Genomic DNA, 13,668 nt, shown 5'->3' with positions numbered 1-13,668 from the left:
GGGGGAAGGAGAGAATCAAACACCTGTCGTTATTTATTGGCTGTCTACTTGATAACAGCCGCTGCAGTTCCGGCCAATTGTGACTAGAATCAGAATATTGGAATTCCATCCTACAGTGTTTGAAACTAAAAGCCAATTTGCTACGCCGTGCAGAATGGTAAGCATAAACGTAGCGGTAAACATAAACAATATTGATAGCAGGAAACATACAGCAATTAAGTAATTAACAGAATAAATGTTAATAATTTCCAATAATGCAAAACAGTTTTCTAAGTCTGGTCTACAACCTACATATGAGACTTACATGCCTGAAACATCCTGCTACCCTCTCTCGCAGGGATGAAGCCCTGCAGATGCTGTTGGATTGCAAATCCCATAATACCTGGTCATTGGCTGTTCTGGATGGAGTTGTTGGGAGTCCAACAAAACCTGAAGTGCCACAGCTTCCCAATTGCAACTGCTACCTCAACCCTACAGACTTTTTGAAATGAGTAAACCAAATCATGGTATGGGGTGCTTCTACCAAATGGAGGTAGGGTGGGTTGGATTTTCACCATTTTGGTGGTGGCGCCCTGGTTGTGGAGTGCCCTCCTCAGAAAGGCTCATCCGGTTAGTGCAACTGGGCATCAGTGGTCGCCTTAACTCCTTAGATTAAAGAAAAAGAAATGAAAAGAGTAACAGTGGATTGTCTGCAAATGGACATTGCATGAGTGTTCTCTAGTCAGTACATATTAGAAGAGGACGTTCAGAGCAGTCCCCAGACTTGCAGTTAACCAGATTTCTGCCCCTGTCAAGAATGGCAGTGCTTCATTATTACCATTATTTATTTTTCATTCTGTTTCTATACCACTTTATATTTCTAAGAAAAATTAATAGTCTCCAAGCAGTTTACAGCCTACATTAAAATATCAAATAAAACAATTGAGAATAAAACATTACAGAAGAAAGTCAAGGATACATTCAAAGCAACATAATTGACAGAAAACTAAAATATTAAAGATTTTTTTTTTAAAAAAAACATTGCTAAAGGAAGTCAAATATAAAATGCCAATGGTGGTCATGGCAGATGGTGGTTGTGGAAGCACAGGCTCAGTGACCTGGGTCTGCACTTAGAGATAGCTAAGAGATAGCTAAGAGATAGCTAGGGTCTCCTCAGCCGCCTCAGCTTCTGTAGTTGGAGTCAGTCAGGGCCCCACCCTTCCAGGCCAGGTGGAAATAAGGCCTACAAGGCAGGGAGCAGGTCTTCCAGGACCAAAATGCTTAGGTCTTGAGGACCTTTTTATTTTATTGAGGTGGGGGTGAAACTCCCTCGGCCCCTAGGAGTTGGGAGTCTGCAACATTAGGCAGGTACCATGAACCTATTGAACCTGATACAAATATTGCCAGGAGGGCTACCCTTTAGCAGTTGCCTGGACTTCAGGCTCAAAGCTTTAGATCTTCAGGGTCAAAGCTTCAGCTACTGACGTCAAGTTTCCTGAGATGGGGAGCACACGCTCAAGGTCTGTGTTTTGTGACACTGCCTCCAGCCCCTAGTGTCACCCAGACAGGACCTGTAGGAATGTATAATGCACAACTACACACATATATACTAGGAGGCAGTATTTTACAGGCATATATTCCACAACCCCCCCCAAAGCCAGCAAATGTAAGAATAACATGATAGCAAAGTCTGTGATAACAGTAGCAACATCCATTAGCCGAGTCTATGGTGACGACGATGCCACCAATAATATTCCATCTCAGGCAAGGCAACAGGAGGGTTAAAGCTGTTTGTACCGATTATTGACTCCAGGATCTACAAACGATTGCATAAAATTTCCCAAAATATGCCTGCAAGCTTTTATTATTGATGTTGTGCCTTAAGATGTGCACATATGGGTTTAATTGTCTAAATGGTTTTATTAATTAAATTGCTATGATTTACCTCTCCCATGCTAGCATTTACGGTGTATGAAATAGCCCTGTAATTAGAAAATGACTACATGGATGTTGCTTGTTTACTTTGCAAGCAATACATAATAGCACTATCTCCTGCGTTTGAAGCCGCCCTCCTAGACTCCTGTCCCCCCCCCTTTCCTGAATAATAGGCAAATGCTGCTGGTGCGTTAAATTGCTTTTTGGGTGACGAGGAGAAGATAACTGTGCAGGGTATTTCTCCCCCTGTTGAAACGCATCCATTTGTTCAGGCAGAGTTTGATCCAGAACATACATACTTTTAGTATTTTCTGCTAAAGTAAGACTGAGTCCATAAAGGAGGGATTACACAAATTTCTTTCATGAAGACAAGCTAGCCTTAGGCTGAAACTACAGATGACAGCAATAGACTCACGTCTTTAAACCTGAATGCGTACCAATCACTGTGTCTGTGTGTCCAATTTTAAAAGCAAAAGGGCACATAAGCAGTGTGCGCTGAATCTCCCCCACTTGCACCTTATCCTCCCATGGAATATGTACACATTAGCGGCTTTCGATGCATGGAGGTGATTTCCCTGCAGCTGCGTTCAAGTCACATGTGCATGTTGCTGTACACACCAGAGAGGGGATGGGATTGTCTTCACCTGATTTGGTTTCTCCACATCTGTATCCCCATCTGCCCCAACTCCTCTCATCTGAGAATGTGCAATGGCTGTCTCAAATGTACGCCCCTCTGATTAACTGCAAAGTGAATGCAGCCTACGTTTTCAAATGTGGTGGAAGCAGGGGTTTTTTTGGGGGGGGGACCCACCAAATAGCTGCATTTCTCAAGGATTAAAAAAGCAGAGAGATCACCTTGCCAACAAAGGTCCATATAGTTAAAGCCATGGTTTTCCCAGTAGTGATGTATGGAAGTGAGAGCTGGACCATAAAGAAGGCTGATTGCTAAAGAATTGATGCTTTTGAATTATGGTGCTGGAGGAGACTCTTGAGAGGCCCATGGACTGCAAAAAGACCAAACCTATCCATTCTGAAGGAAATCAGCCCTGAGTGCTCACTGGAAGGACAGATTGTGAAGCTGAGGCTCCAATACTTTGGCCACCTCATGAGAAGAGAAGACTCCCTGGAAAAGCCCCTGATGTTGGGCAAGATGGAGGGCACAAGGAGAAGGGGACGACAGAGGACGAGATGGTTGGACAGTGTTCTCGAAGCTACCAGCATGAGTTTGACCAAACTGCGGGAGGCAGTGGAAGACAGGAGTGCTTGGCGTGTTCTGGTCTATGGGGTCATGAAGAGTCGGACACGACAAAACGACTAAACAACAACAACAACAAAGGTAAAGGGTAAAGGGACCCCTGACCAGTCGTGGCCGACTCTGGGGTTGCGGCGCTCATCTCGCTTTATTGGCCAAGGGAGCCGGCGTACAGCTTCCGGGTCATGTGGCTAGCATGACTAAGCCGCTTCTGGCGAACCAGAGCAGCGCACGGAAACACCGTTTACCTTCCCACCAGAGCGGTACCTATTTATCTACTTGCACTTTGATGTGCTTTCAAACTGCTAGGTTGGAAGGAGCAGCGACCGAGCAATGGGAGCTTACCCCGTCGTGGGGATTCGAACCGCCGACCTTCTGATCGGCAAGTCCTAGGCTCTGTGGTTTAACCCACAGCACCACCCGTGTCCCATAATCAAGTGTACATGGTTGCAAACACCAATGGTGTGCATGCACTGCAGCCAAAGTAAAGGGTAATGTGTACACAGCCATAGTGTACGCAATGAAACCACTATTCCATCAGCTGGGCTTTAATAGAAAGAGTTAGATTAGCTGGGACAATGGTGCCTGGGCAGTTTAGGGGTCTTGTTGGGGGTAGAGGGTCTGGATGGGTGTGCAAGCCTGAACACTCCTCAGCGGAGCACCTTTTTTTTGCTCTTTAAATTAGAACCTAATCCTTGCTCCAGACATGACTGTAATAGATCTTTAAGCATATGGCTCTGCCACTACGACACGTAGTTTGAGCCTAATAGCGTGAAGTCAAAATTCTGCTCAAAGAACCTTTTTATGTTACAGCTAATGGTGTTTTGATTTTTCTTTCTTTAATGAGTCATTTCATCATTTGTTTAAAAAACGTTACAGATGTCTGCCTCGAAGTCATGCACATCTGGATTTACTGGATTTCTAAACAAGTGCAGAGCTTTCGGTATATGTGAAAATCATCTGACTGGACCTTGTGATTTATAAGTAGATGTCTTACTGGCATAGGCTGTTAATGCTCTTGTTCAAATAGCCATCCCCCCCCTTGATTGTTATTTCTAGCGAGCTTCCTAATTAGGTTTAGATTGGTACATTTTTCCTCTGTTGTAGCGCTTGTGCATTATTATTTTATTAAATCCCTCATTAAGATTATAAGGCGAGGCAATTTTTTTTGAAAATGATCAACCATAATCCTATGCTTTTCAAACCAGATAGTTTGTAATGTTTTAGTTTGCATGTTAGGACAATGACTGAAGACAAAAACCAGCTCCTCCCCGGAGTCTGCAAAGCTGCTTGATGCCCAATCAGGCGAGATTCCTCTGCCTACCCATGAAACAGCAGCGGCGGCAGCAGCGGCAGCCTCTGGGAAGGTAAGCACAGTGGCTGGGGCTGGGGTTGGCGGTGGGTGAGGAGGAGGACTACTTGTCCCCTGAACTAGGAGGAGTTAACAAGGGAAGCAGTGGAAGTGAAGGAAGCTAGCACGGGGCTGTCTGAGGTGACATTTCCTAGAGCTTTGTTGGCGAGGAGGAGGGGGCCAGCAGCGGACATTTTGCCAAAACCCAGACATTTTAAAAATCCACCCGGACAGACATTTTAGCCCTGAAAAAGAGAGCATGCCCAGGAAAATCCAGACGCATAGCACCCCTAGCCTATCTAGGAAACATGTGTTGTTGGTTTGACTGCATTGTAAATATTCCACAGTTGCATGCAGTGGCAGAGCTTCATGCAGGCGGGGGCGGGGCTGGCGCATGTCCTGGGGGCGGGGCGCACTGCCCACAGGGGGCTGGCGTGTGTCCTGGGGGTGGGGCGCCCAGCGCAGGCGGGGGGGCAGCCACGATGGCACCCTGCTGGGATCGCACTGCCGGGGGGCAGTGCGCTCCCCCCACATGCCTCTTCCTCCACCAGTGGTTGCATGGTACTGATATGTCTTCCCTTTGCTCAAAGATTGTGAATATATTTCTATGAGGAAAAAAACCGGGCACATATGGTGCTTTTACCAAGCTGATTTTCTTTTCATATTTAATATCGCTCCATTTATATTATGCATGGACACTGCTTCTTTGAGTGGCCTATATTTGGTTATTATACATGAGTGTATAAGAGTGAAAAGTTGGAAAAAAATCAGGCTCCCAACTATGGTGCAAATAGTTAACCTTTATTAATTGCCACCAATGAAAAGGTGAGTCCATGTACATTGTCTCTTTGATACTATCCCTTGTGCCAATATTAATCTTACATTTCAATCTATGACTTTTGTGTCGCCACTTTCCTTCTCATTAAGTGCTATCCAAATCCTATATTACTTCTGAGAACAAAAAGAGCCACTGGTGTGAATTCGTCATTAACATGCTAAAGAGTTCTGCTCTAATAACAGTGTGACCTGCTCCTTTGTATGTTAATACAGCTTGTGTCTAGGAATCTTGAATGCAGCCCTTTGCTAAACACAGGGAGACCACTTGAAGTCACAAAGGGAAAGAGAGGGGGGGGGGATTTATGTGAACCAGTAATAATGGTAAATGGTTAATGCATTGCTTTTCACCAACACACACTCTACTGAATGCTTCTGCAAATTAATTATACATGCCATAAAGGAAGTTGTTTGCAACAAGAAGGTTAAGGAGTGGGTGGGAGAGAATTTTGCCCGCTGGAAACAGAAACCACTCTCCCCGGAGACATGACTTTTCACATCTAAGCAGCACCATTTTGTAGGAGCTTGTGCTGTAGCTGGAGCAGCAACCTTGGAATTTCCAGCCCTGATTCCATGCATAGGTTTCAAGGATCCTCTTTGCAGGGCGACAAGGGGCAAAGGATAAGGTACCTTGGGTTACAAACACTTCGGGTTACAGACTCCACTAACCTGGAAGTAGTACCTCAGGTTAAGAACTTCACCGCAGGATGTGAACAGAAATTGTGTGCCGGTGATGCGGCAGCAGCGGGAGGCCCCATCAGCTAAAGTGGTACCTCAGGTTAAGAACAGTTTCAGGTTAAGAACAGACCTCCAAAATGAATTAAGTTCTTAACCCGAGGTACCACTGTAATGGTTTTTGAGCTACTAACACAAGAGGTCAGATGAATTAAGTTCGTAACCAGAGGTATCACTGTACATAAATGCTGACATGGGAGTAAACATGCACGCTTGGCCTTAAGGATGAAAAGAGAGAGAGGCACATGATCTCCCACTTGGGCATTTCCAGTGGTGGCCTATGGGGTGGGGCAGAGCTGCCCTCCCAACACCGTTGCTGCTAACCTAGAAGGGGTGGGAAGCAGGAGCAGGGTGGTGGGGTATATGTGTAGGTGCACCGCTGGGGCTGCCCGATTGGCCAGTGGTGGCCCCAACCTCATTGCCACCACAGCCCAACCTCATCCGGGGAAGCTGCACCAATGCTGTGTTGGGAGGGCATCTCTGCCCCACCACCCACACCAGTTCTGCGTCAGGTCCTGCTTGAGGGCTTGCCATAGGCATCCAGTTGGCCAATGAACAAACAGGATGTTGGCCTAGGTGGGCCTTTGGCCTCATCCAGCAGGGCTCAGCTTGTGTTGTTAAGAGGAGGAGGAGGAGCTCCACTCATTCAAACGAAAACTAGCTATTTATAAATTATTATTATTCTAGAAGACACCTGAAGGCAGGGAAGTTTTATTGTATTTTTATATGTGTTGGAGGAGGCCGCCCAGTGTGGCTATCAAGAAATAGTTGAGAACTTTCTGCCCTTAAAATCCTACAGAGGAGCCTTCCTCCTGGTTGTGCCTGTTTGTGTATGGCAGGAACTCCAGAAAGTCCCAGATTTTGGCACTCCCTACTAAGGGAGACTTGTTTCACTGCTGGATTTCCACTAGGAGGCAAAAAACTCAGTTTTTCTCTACCACTCTGTGTTTTAATCTGCATTTGTAAAATTCTGTTTTTAAGTGGCTGGCATTTGCAGTAAAGCATATTAACCAACTCATACCTCATTTTTATACAGGTTGATTGTGGAAACGCCTTATTATTTCACTGGATTGGCTTAATGCTGAGGATTTTATTGTTGTTAGCCATCTAGAGCTTTATTAATAGAAAGGTGAGGTAGAAATATCATAAAGAAATGAGAGAGCACTGGACATTTACGAAACACTCCCCTGCCTGCCCAATTAGAGGCACAACAGTGTGAAAATTTGGGGAGGCCCCAGCACGGATGTGGAAGACCCAGTTTAAAGCTCCATTCAGTAACTGAGCTACTGGGTGGTGTGGGGCAAATCACTACAAGGAAGCCTAACTTACCCTGCAGATGTAATTCGAATAAAAAATAGCATAACTTCATTAGAGTCTGAGCTGCTTTGAGGAAAGACAGGTTACAAATGTGACAAATACTTTGAATTGGGAATGAAAGGATCTGTCAATTTCCAGGTTTTCTCAGTTTCTCATCTTTCCAGTCTTAAATTCAGTTCCCCACCTTTCTGTAGCAATTTGCCATTATTATTATTAAGAAAAATCCTCATTAAAATCATTCAGCATTTTAGTGTAGTTGTTTTCCTGATAAACACGTTTTTGTATGCAGCTTTGACAAACGTACACATTTTTGCAAGAAATTTCTTTTAATATAATTCATTTTGGTATGTTATTTTCACTAACATCTTCATTTCTTATGTCCACTTTTGCCTAGCACATATATTATTGAAAACACTGGTTGGAAAACTGCATTGCAAAATTCAGATAACTACGAATTTTGAAGGATGCCTGTGTTTCAATTCTCATTGTTTTTGGAAGATAATAAATTTGCCTTTAAAGGAGAACTGAATCAAATCCTTTTTTTTTTTTTTTGCCCCATCCCTATTCTCGGTTATAATCTGTCATAATTTTGAATTCTGATTCCATAGAAAAGTCACACCTGAGGGGAGCAGGATGTATGTATTACAGCCAAGCATAGAAGCTATGAGATGCGAGAACAAAGCAACACGAAGCATCCGTTGCGTGCCAGTAATCCACAGTAAATAATTGTGAGAAGAAACCCAGGATGTGTGAAGCGTATGAGAAAAGAAGGGAGACTTCACTCACCCCCTCCCCTTTTGCCCTGGGAGAAGCTGCTGAGGTAAATATACAACAAGATTCCCCACCTTCCCCCTGTCAGCAGGAAGCTAGGAGTCTATGACAACAGCAAGAAGAACAGCAGGATGAAGGGAGGGAGAGGGGAAAAAAAAGACTACCTGCAGCTAAGTTCAAAAAAAGGTAAATCTTGTTCCTGGACTTTCAAATTGTTACTGTATGTATTTATTTTTACAGAAATACAAATGCCCTTTTACATTATTTAAATGGCATGTAATTAAGTCGCAAGGTTCTTGGCTGCTGGAGAGGGAAATCCAGCTTGTGCTATGATTCCAAGCCCAGAGGGCTACAGCGAAGCACGAGAGGAAGAGAAAGAAAAAAGAGGCAGGAAGGGGGGAGGGAGGAGGGAGGAGAGAGAGAGAGAGAGAGAGAGAGAGAGAGAGAGAGAGAACAGAGTGTTTAACATTCAGAATTTGTCCACCGCCGATAATTTATTGGAACTCATCTGTAACAAGGCCTGGCACTGATTTATAAGTTGATTTGAAAAATAAATAAAAGTGATAGAAACCTGCATTCGGTTTTAATGATAGACTGTTGCAGCGTGAAAAGTAAGGATATGAGACATTGCAAGGAAATTAGATATTATGCCCTCAAGACAACTGCAGCTACCAGCCCATTAATTGTTAGATATTTATTATTAAAAATTTCTTTTCATGACTGACTGCAGAATATTTGCGCTGTTAAAGTTGTTGAGTTCTGACATGAATGAAGTGCATGGAAGAACTCATTCTCTCTTCCTCTCTCTCTCTCTCTCTCTCCCTCCCCCACCCCCGCCTCGCCTTCAGCCCTTTTTGTCTGTGGGCTTGTATTGTGCACGCCTGACAAGGCAACTGACCTGAAAGAGAGAAAGGGTGGATTTTTATTTATTTATTTATTTATTTTTACTGCGCAAACATGAAAAAGAACATATACAGCTTCCAAACCTCTTGGTAAATCTTCAAGGGCAGGAACTTATCCTGAGAAAGTCCCATTCATTTCAGTGGGGCTTGTGCAGAAGGACATAACAGGTGGATTGGGCCCTCGTTGTGTGTGGTATGTTTAAACTTGAAGTCATATTTCCGCTAACACTCAAGTCTAAGATGCTGGCTCTGGTGTAGTCAATGGCCAAATATTACACCTGCTATTCTGACAGAAGTGTGTTTCTAGACCCAACAGAAACTCCACAAACTAAACAGATGGACAGCATTTGAAGTTACTGAAAACCACATTATTCTTTTGGATAGTGCCCTTTCTGAGTTTTCTTGGACCACAGCTTTCATCATCCCTTTCCATTGGTCATGCTGGCTGGGGCTGAGGGGAGTTGGGGGTCCAATAATGTCTGAAAGGTCACAGGTTCCTCACTCCTGCCTTATCAGAATAAGGAGACCAGGTGCTCTAGAATCACGTCCTTAAAAAATGTCCCATTTTTGCAACCAACATAACTTTCGTGACTGAAATACAGTTCATAAACTCAGTAAAGTTACATAAACAGCTTTTATTTAGTCAGCTTGTTCTACTGCACAGTTCTATTTTCCAAAACCAAAATAATCGGCTGTCTTTAGTGCAAGAATTGTCCCAGCGTTTCAGTGGGCATTTTGTGGGCAAAAGTCATCTGGGGCTAATGTTCTGTAAGGACCCCTTGTCTTTACAGACCATTAGAGGTGAGGGATCTGAGGCATTCCAGATCCTGCCGAACTCCACTTCCACCAGCCTCAGCCAGCATGGTCAATTGTAAAGGATGATGCGACCTGGAGACTAGCAACAAAGTCTTCTAGGTGGAACACGACACATCAATGGACAAACTTTAGTACACTCTCTCAGTGCAATTGATGGTCAATACTTGTGGTGACACGGAGGCAGTCCTTTCCACTTCTGGCACCAGTGTTATGGGATACACTCCCTGAGGAAGTAACAGAGGCTTCATCTGCATAGGCATCCCATCGGGTTTTGACAATGGTCCTGTTTACATTCCCCTGACTCTTGATCTGACTCTCTTAATTGCTATGTGCTCCGCCCCCCTTACAGGGCTTGTTTTATTATGTGTTTTAATGGGTGATGAATATACTTTCATGCTTGCATCATTGGATTTCAGACATGTCAACCACTTAAAAGCCTGTTTTGGTAGTATATTAGTTACTTATTAAGTAACAGTAAAAGTAAAGGGTAAAGGGACCCCTGACCATTAGGTATAGTCATGGCCGACTCTGGGGTTGCGGCACTCATCTCGCTTTATTGGCCGAGGGAGCCGGCGTACAGCTTCCGGGTCATGTGGCCACCATGACTGAGCCGCTTCTGGCGAACAAGAGCAGCGCACGGAAAAGCCGTTTACCTTCCCGCCGGAGCAGTACCTATTTATCTACTTGCACGTTGATGTGCTTTCAAACTGCTAGGTTGGCAGGAGCAGGGACCGAGCAACGGGAGCTCACCCCGTAGCGGGGATTCGAACCACCGACCTTCTGATCGGCAAGTCCTAGGCTCAGTGGTTTAACCCACAGCGCCACCCACGTCCCTATTAAGTAACAGTAGGATATGCTATATATATTTATCGAGAAAACATAAATAATTTGCAAGTCTTACCGCAGTTTCTGCTTCAACACTCAAAACTTTGAGCCTCTTTAGATTTGGATGCTAAACATTTTTTCACAAATTTGTCACATGCTAAGATTACTTTGCTGTGTTTTTAGTTGCAATACGACTCCTTTGCCACCACAGAGGCCACCTTTGGATTTCTTGATACCCATCCTCATTGTGGATCCAAAGTTATTAGTGGAAATGAAAAATGGTGTTTGTGTCTCCAACTGTGAATATTCATATTCATTCATCTTTCGTGCATGAAAGCCTCCACTTAAAGCAAGAGGAACATAACATTTCTCATCAGTTCTGATCTGTTTAAACTTCATGGCATGTACAGTCAAACTGCTGACAGGGAGAAGGTACTGTTCTTCCCCCTGCCAATAAATTGTCTCTTAATGGCATGAGCTGCCAAATGCTAAGTGTTATCTTTTGGCTTAGCAAAATATAAAAGCTTTCTCTCTTTCTATGAAGCAGTAGAATACCCCACCCTCAGGACCACCAGCACCATAGCCAATAATCAACACAGGAAAAATCAAGATATCTATAGGAACTGGATTTCTAACATTTGGAAAACTGTCTCCCCTCACAGATGAGTGTGGTATTTTTATTTTATTTCAAACATCATAAAAACAATGAGAGGGCTGAATTCAATGCTCAACAGCTGCTCCTTTGCACAGCATGGGCTCAGTTGTCACAGAAAAGGGGTGGCCAATGCTGTACTCTCCTAAAACTATGGACCGTATCTGCCATCATCCAAGATAGGAGGCCATGCTGGCTGGAGCTGATGATAGCTCTAGTCCACAAATACACGTTGGCTACCCTTGCCACAGAGCCACCACAAGGAATCCAGCCCACCATGGAATGGCCAAAGGGTCTAGTAATCAGTGTAACAAGTAGTTGAGCCCACTGCAGAAGGCTCTCTTACTTCAATTGCTGCAGACCCAAAACTGATTCACAGCTGAACAATTCACAAGGTATGAGTGACTTGTGATGGGTGGGAGGGAGTGTAGAAGAATCCAGTGGCAAACACTTAGCAATTCGAGCTATACTTGTATATATATTTATTCCAGGAGTTAAATTCCACCTATAGCAACATTAACTGGGCTGTTTCTCTGCATGTGTGTACATCACTTTTTTTTTTTAGACTTCTTAACTGTACACACTCTGTTTGGCTGCTATTTGAGATGGTTTCAGTAAAAAGGATCATTAGGAAAGGTCTGTGATAACAGATTTACAATGAACAATAGATTTACAGTGGACCACTCACACTTGTAAGACATCAGCCCAGACTATGTTGCCGAGCTGGACCTGGATACAGGTAAGTAAACTGTCAGAGAACGATGGACTTCATACCATCTACTCCATATAAAAACAAAATGGAAGCTTCTCCCGTCTCCCACACCCTGCCAGCAAACAGTCCATTTCCCTACTCTTTATTTTAAAAAGCTACATTGATTGGGGTCAAACTTCCGTTTCACCAGTTCCTCTGTTCAAAATTCTAAAGAGCACACCTTGGCAGGTGGGCAGGGTATCTGCTGCAGGAAAGATAATTAAAGATCCTTCTCATCTTTTAAGAGATAGTGGTGCAACGTTATGATTTTAGTCTATTACCATTTCTTTCCCCTCGCTTTTCAGCCCGTTATTGAAAATACCTGATATTCTTTGTCTCTCTCTCCTCCCATTTGCCCCTTCATCTGATTTGGGTGACCTCTACTATTTCCTCCGTCTTGTGCAATAAATAATAGGAGACGTCTAAAGCTCATCACAACAGCAAATAAGGTGCTGTATAACACATCATCCTCTCAAAATTGCCACAGCAGGAAGGACTGGCAGCCCATCCATTACCTACATTATTTCAGGAACAAGCTTTCCCTATTTGTCCTTGAACATGGCAAGGCAGCAACTAAGGTATGGAATAAAGAGAGTGTTTTAATGTAGCAGTCTGAATCTTCTTCACAAGGACCTAGTCTTATTTGCCATTTTAAAGATGATCCCCCCCCCCGCCTTTTTCTAGGTAAAGAAAATAGTAAGGGTTATATCACACATTCAATATTCAGCATGTTTTGTCCACTGTATGTAGGCATCCCAGTGAACTGCAGTCATTCCTGGCTCTCTGCTACTACAAGTCTACGTGTGTTGGGAATTACAATTTGGGAATGAACATCTTACATTTTTATATGTAAAAAAGTAGGCCATTCAGTGACAGCTGAGGCTAAAGGCCTAAGCCCTACATAATGAGAAGTACTGTAGAGAATGCACAGCGGCGAGTAGTTCTTATCTGTGTATATTTAGAAATTTCTGGCTGTTTCACTTTGCAAATACATACATATCAAACCCTTTTGAAGGCAGGAGACGGATCAATAAAAGGTTACAATATATGTGCTTGTTTTGGTACATCGTGCTTCAAATGTCCACTTTTTCTAGGGTCTGTTCTGAATACATCTGTTTCTATTTTGTTCCTCTTTTGTGGAGGTGTTGGGGGTGCCTTGTAAAACCTTTTGTTGGTTTGCACACGCCTCCAGTTGAGTTCTTCAGGTTTCAGAGTCTCCCACTTCTCTCTAGGAGTTAAAAAACCTCTCAAGATGGTTAATGCACCTTGATACGAATGCACATCTATGTAAATAGCTTCATGTAGCTTCATGCAGACACAAAATGTCATCTTCTCCTTTTGGAGTTGGAGAATCTGTGGCTTATCCAGTTTTTCTGGCCTCCATATCCCATCAGCCCCTACCAGCATGGCTAGTGGTGAGGGATTATGTGATCTGTAGTTGAACAACTGGATAGCCATAGGTTCCTCATCTCTGGCATAAGCTAAGAAGAAAAGAATCTGGTAAAAGACAAAACCATACCTGTTTTGAATATCTGGATACAGTACAGC

General features: G+C 43.7%; 1 long non-coding RNA gene across 1 annotated transcript; it reads left to right on the top strand.

The window, feature by feature from the left end:
• The first annotated feature begins 7,487 nt into the window (after positions 1-7,487).
• LOC128417787 (uncharacterized) lies at positions 7,488-12,727 on the top strand. Its single transcript, XR_008331553.1, has 2 exons — positions 7,488-8,223; positions 12,426-12,727. It is a non-coding gene; the product is annotated as an uncharacterized LOC128417787 (long non-coding RNA).
• Positions 12,728-13,668: the final 941 nt, after the last annotated feature.

This window comes from Podarcis raffonei, chromosome 7 (assembly GCF_027172205.1).
Source record: "Podarcis raffonei isolate rPodRaf1 chromosome 7, rPodRaf1.pri, whole genome shotgun sequence".
In the NCBI taxonomy this organism is placed as follows: domain Eukaryota; kingdom Metazoa; phylum Chordata; class Lepidosauria; order Squamata; family Lacertidae; genus Podarcis; species Podarcis raffonei.
The sequence above is the reverse complement of the archived record's forward strand: the minus strand, read 5'-3'. Positions and strand labels throughout refer to the sequence as shown.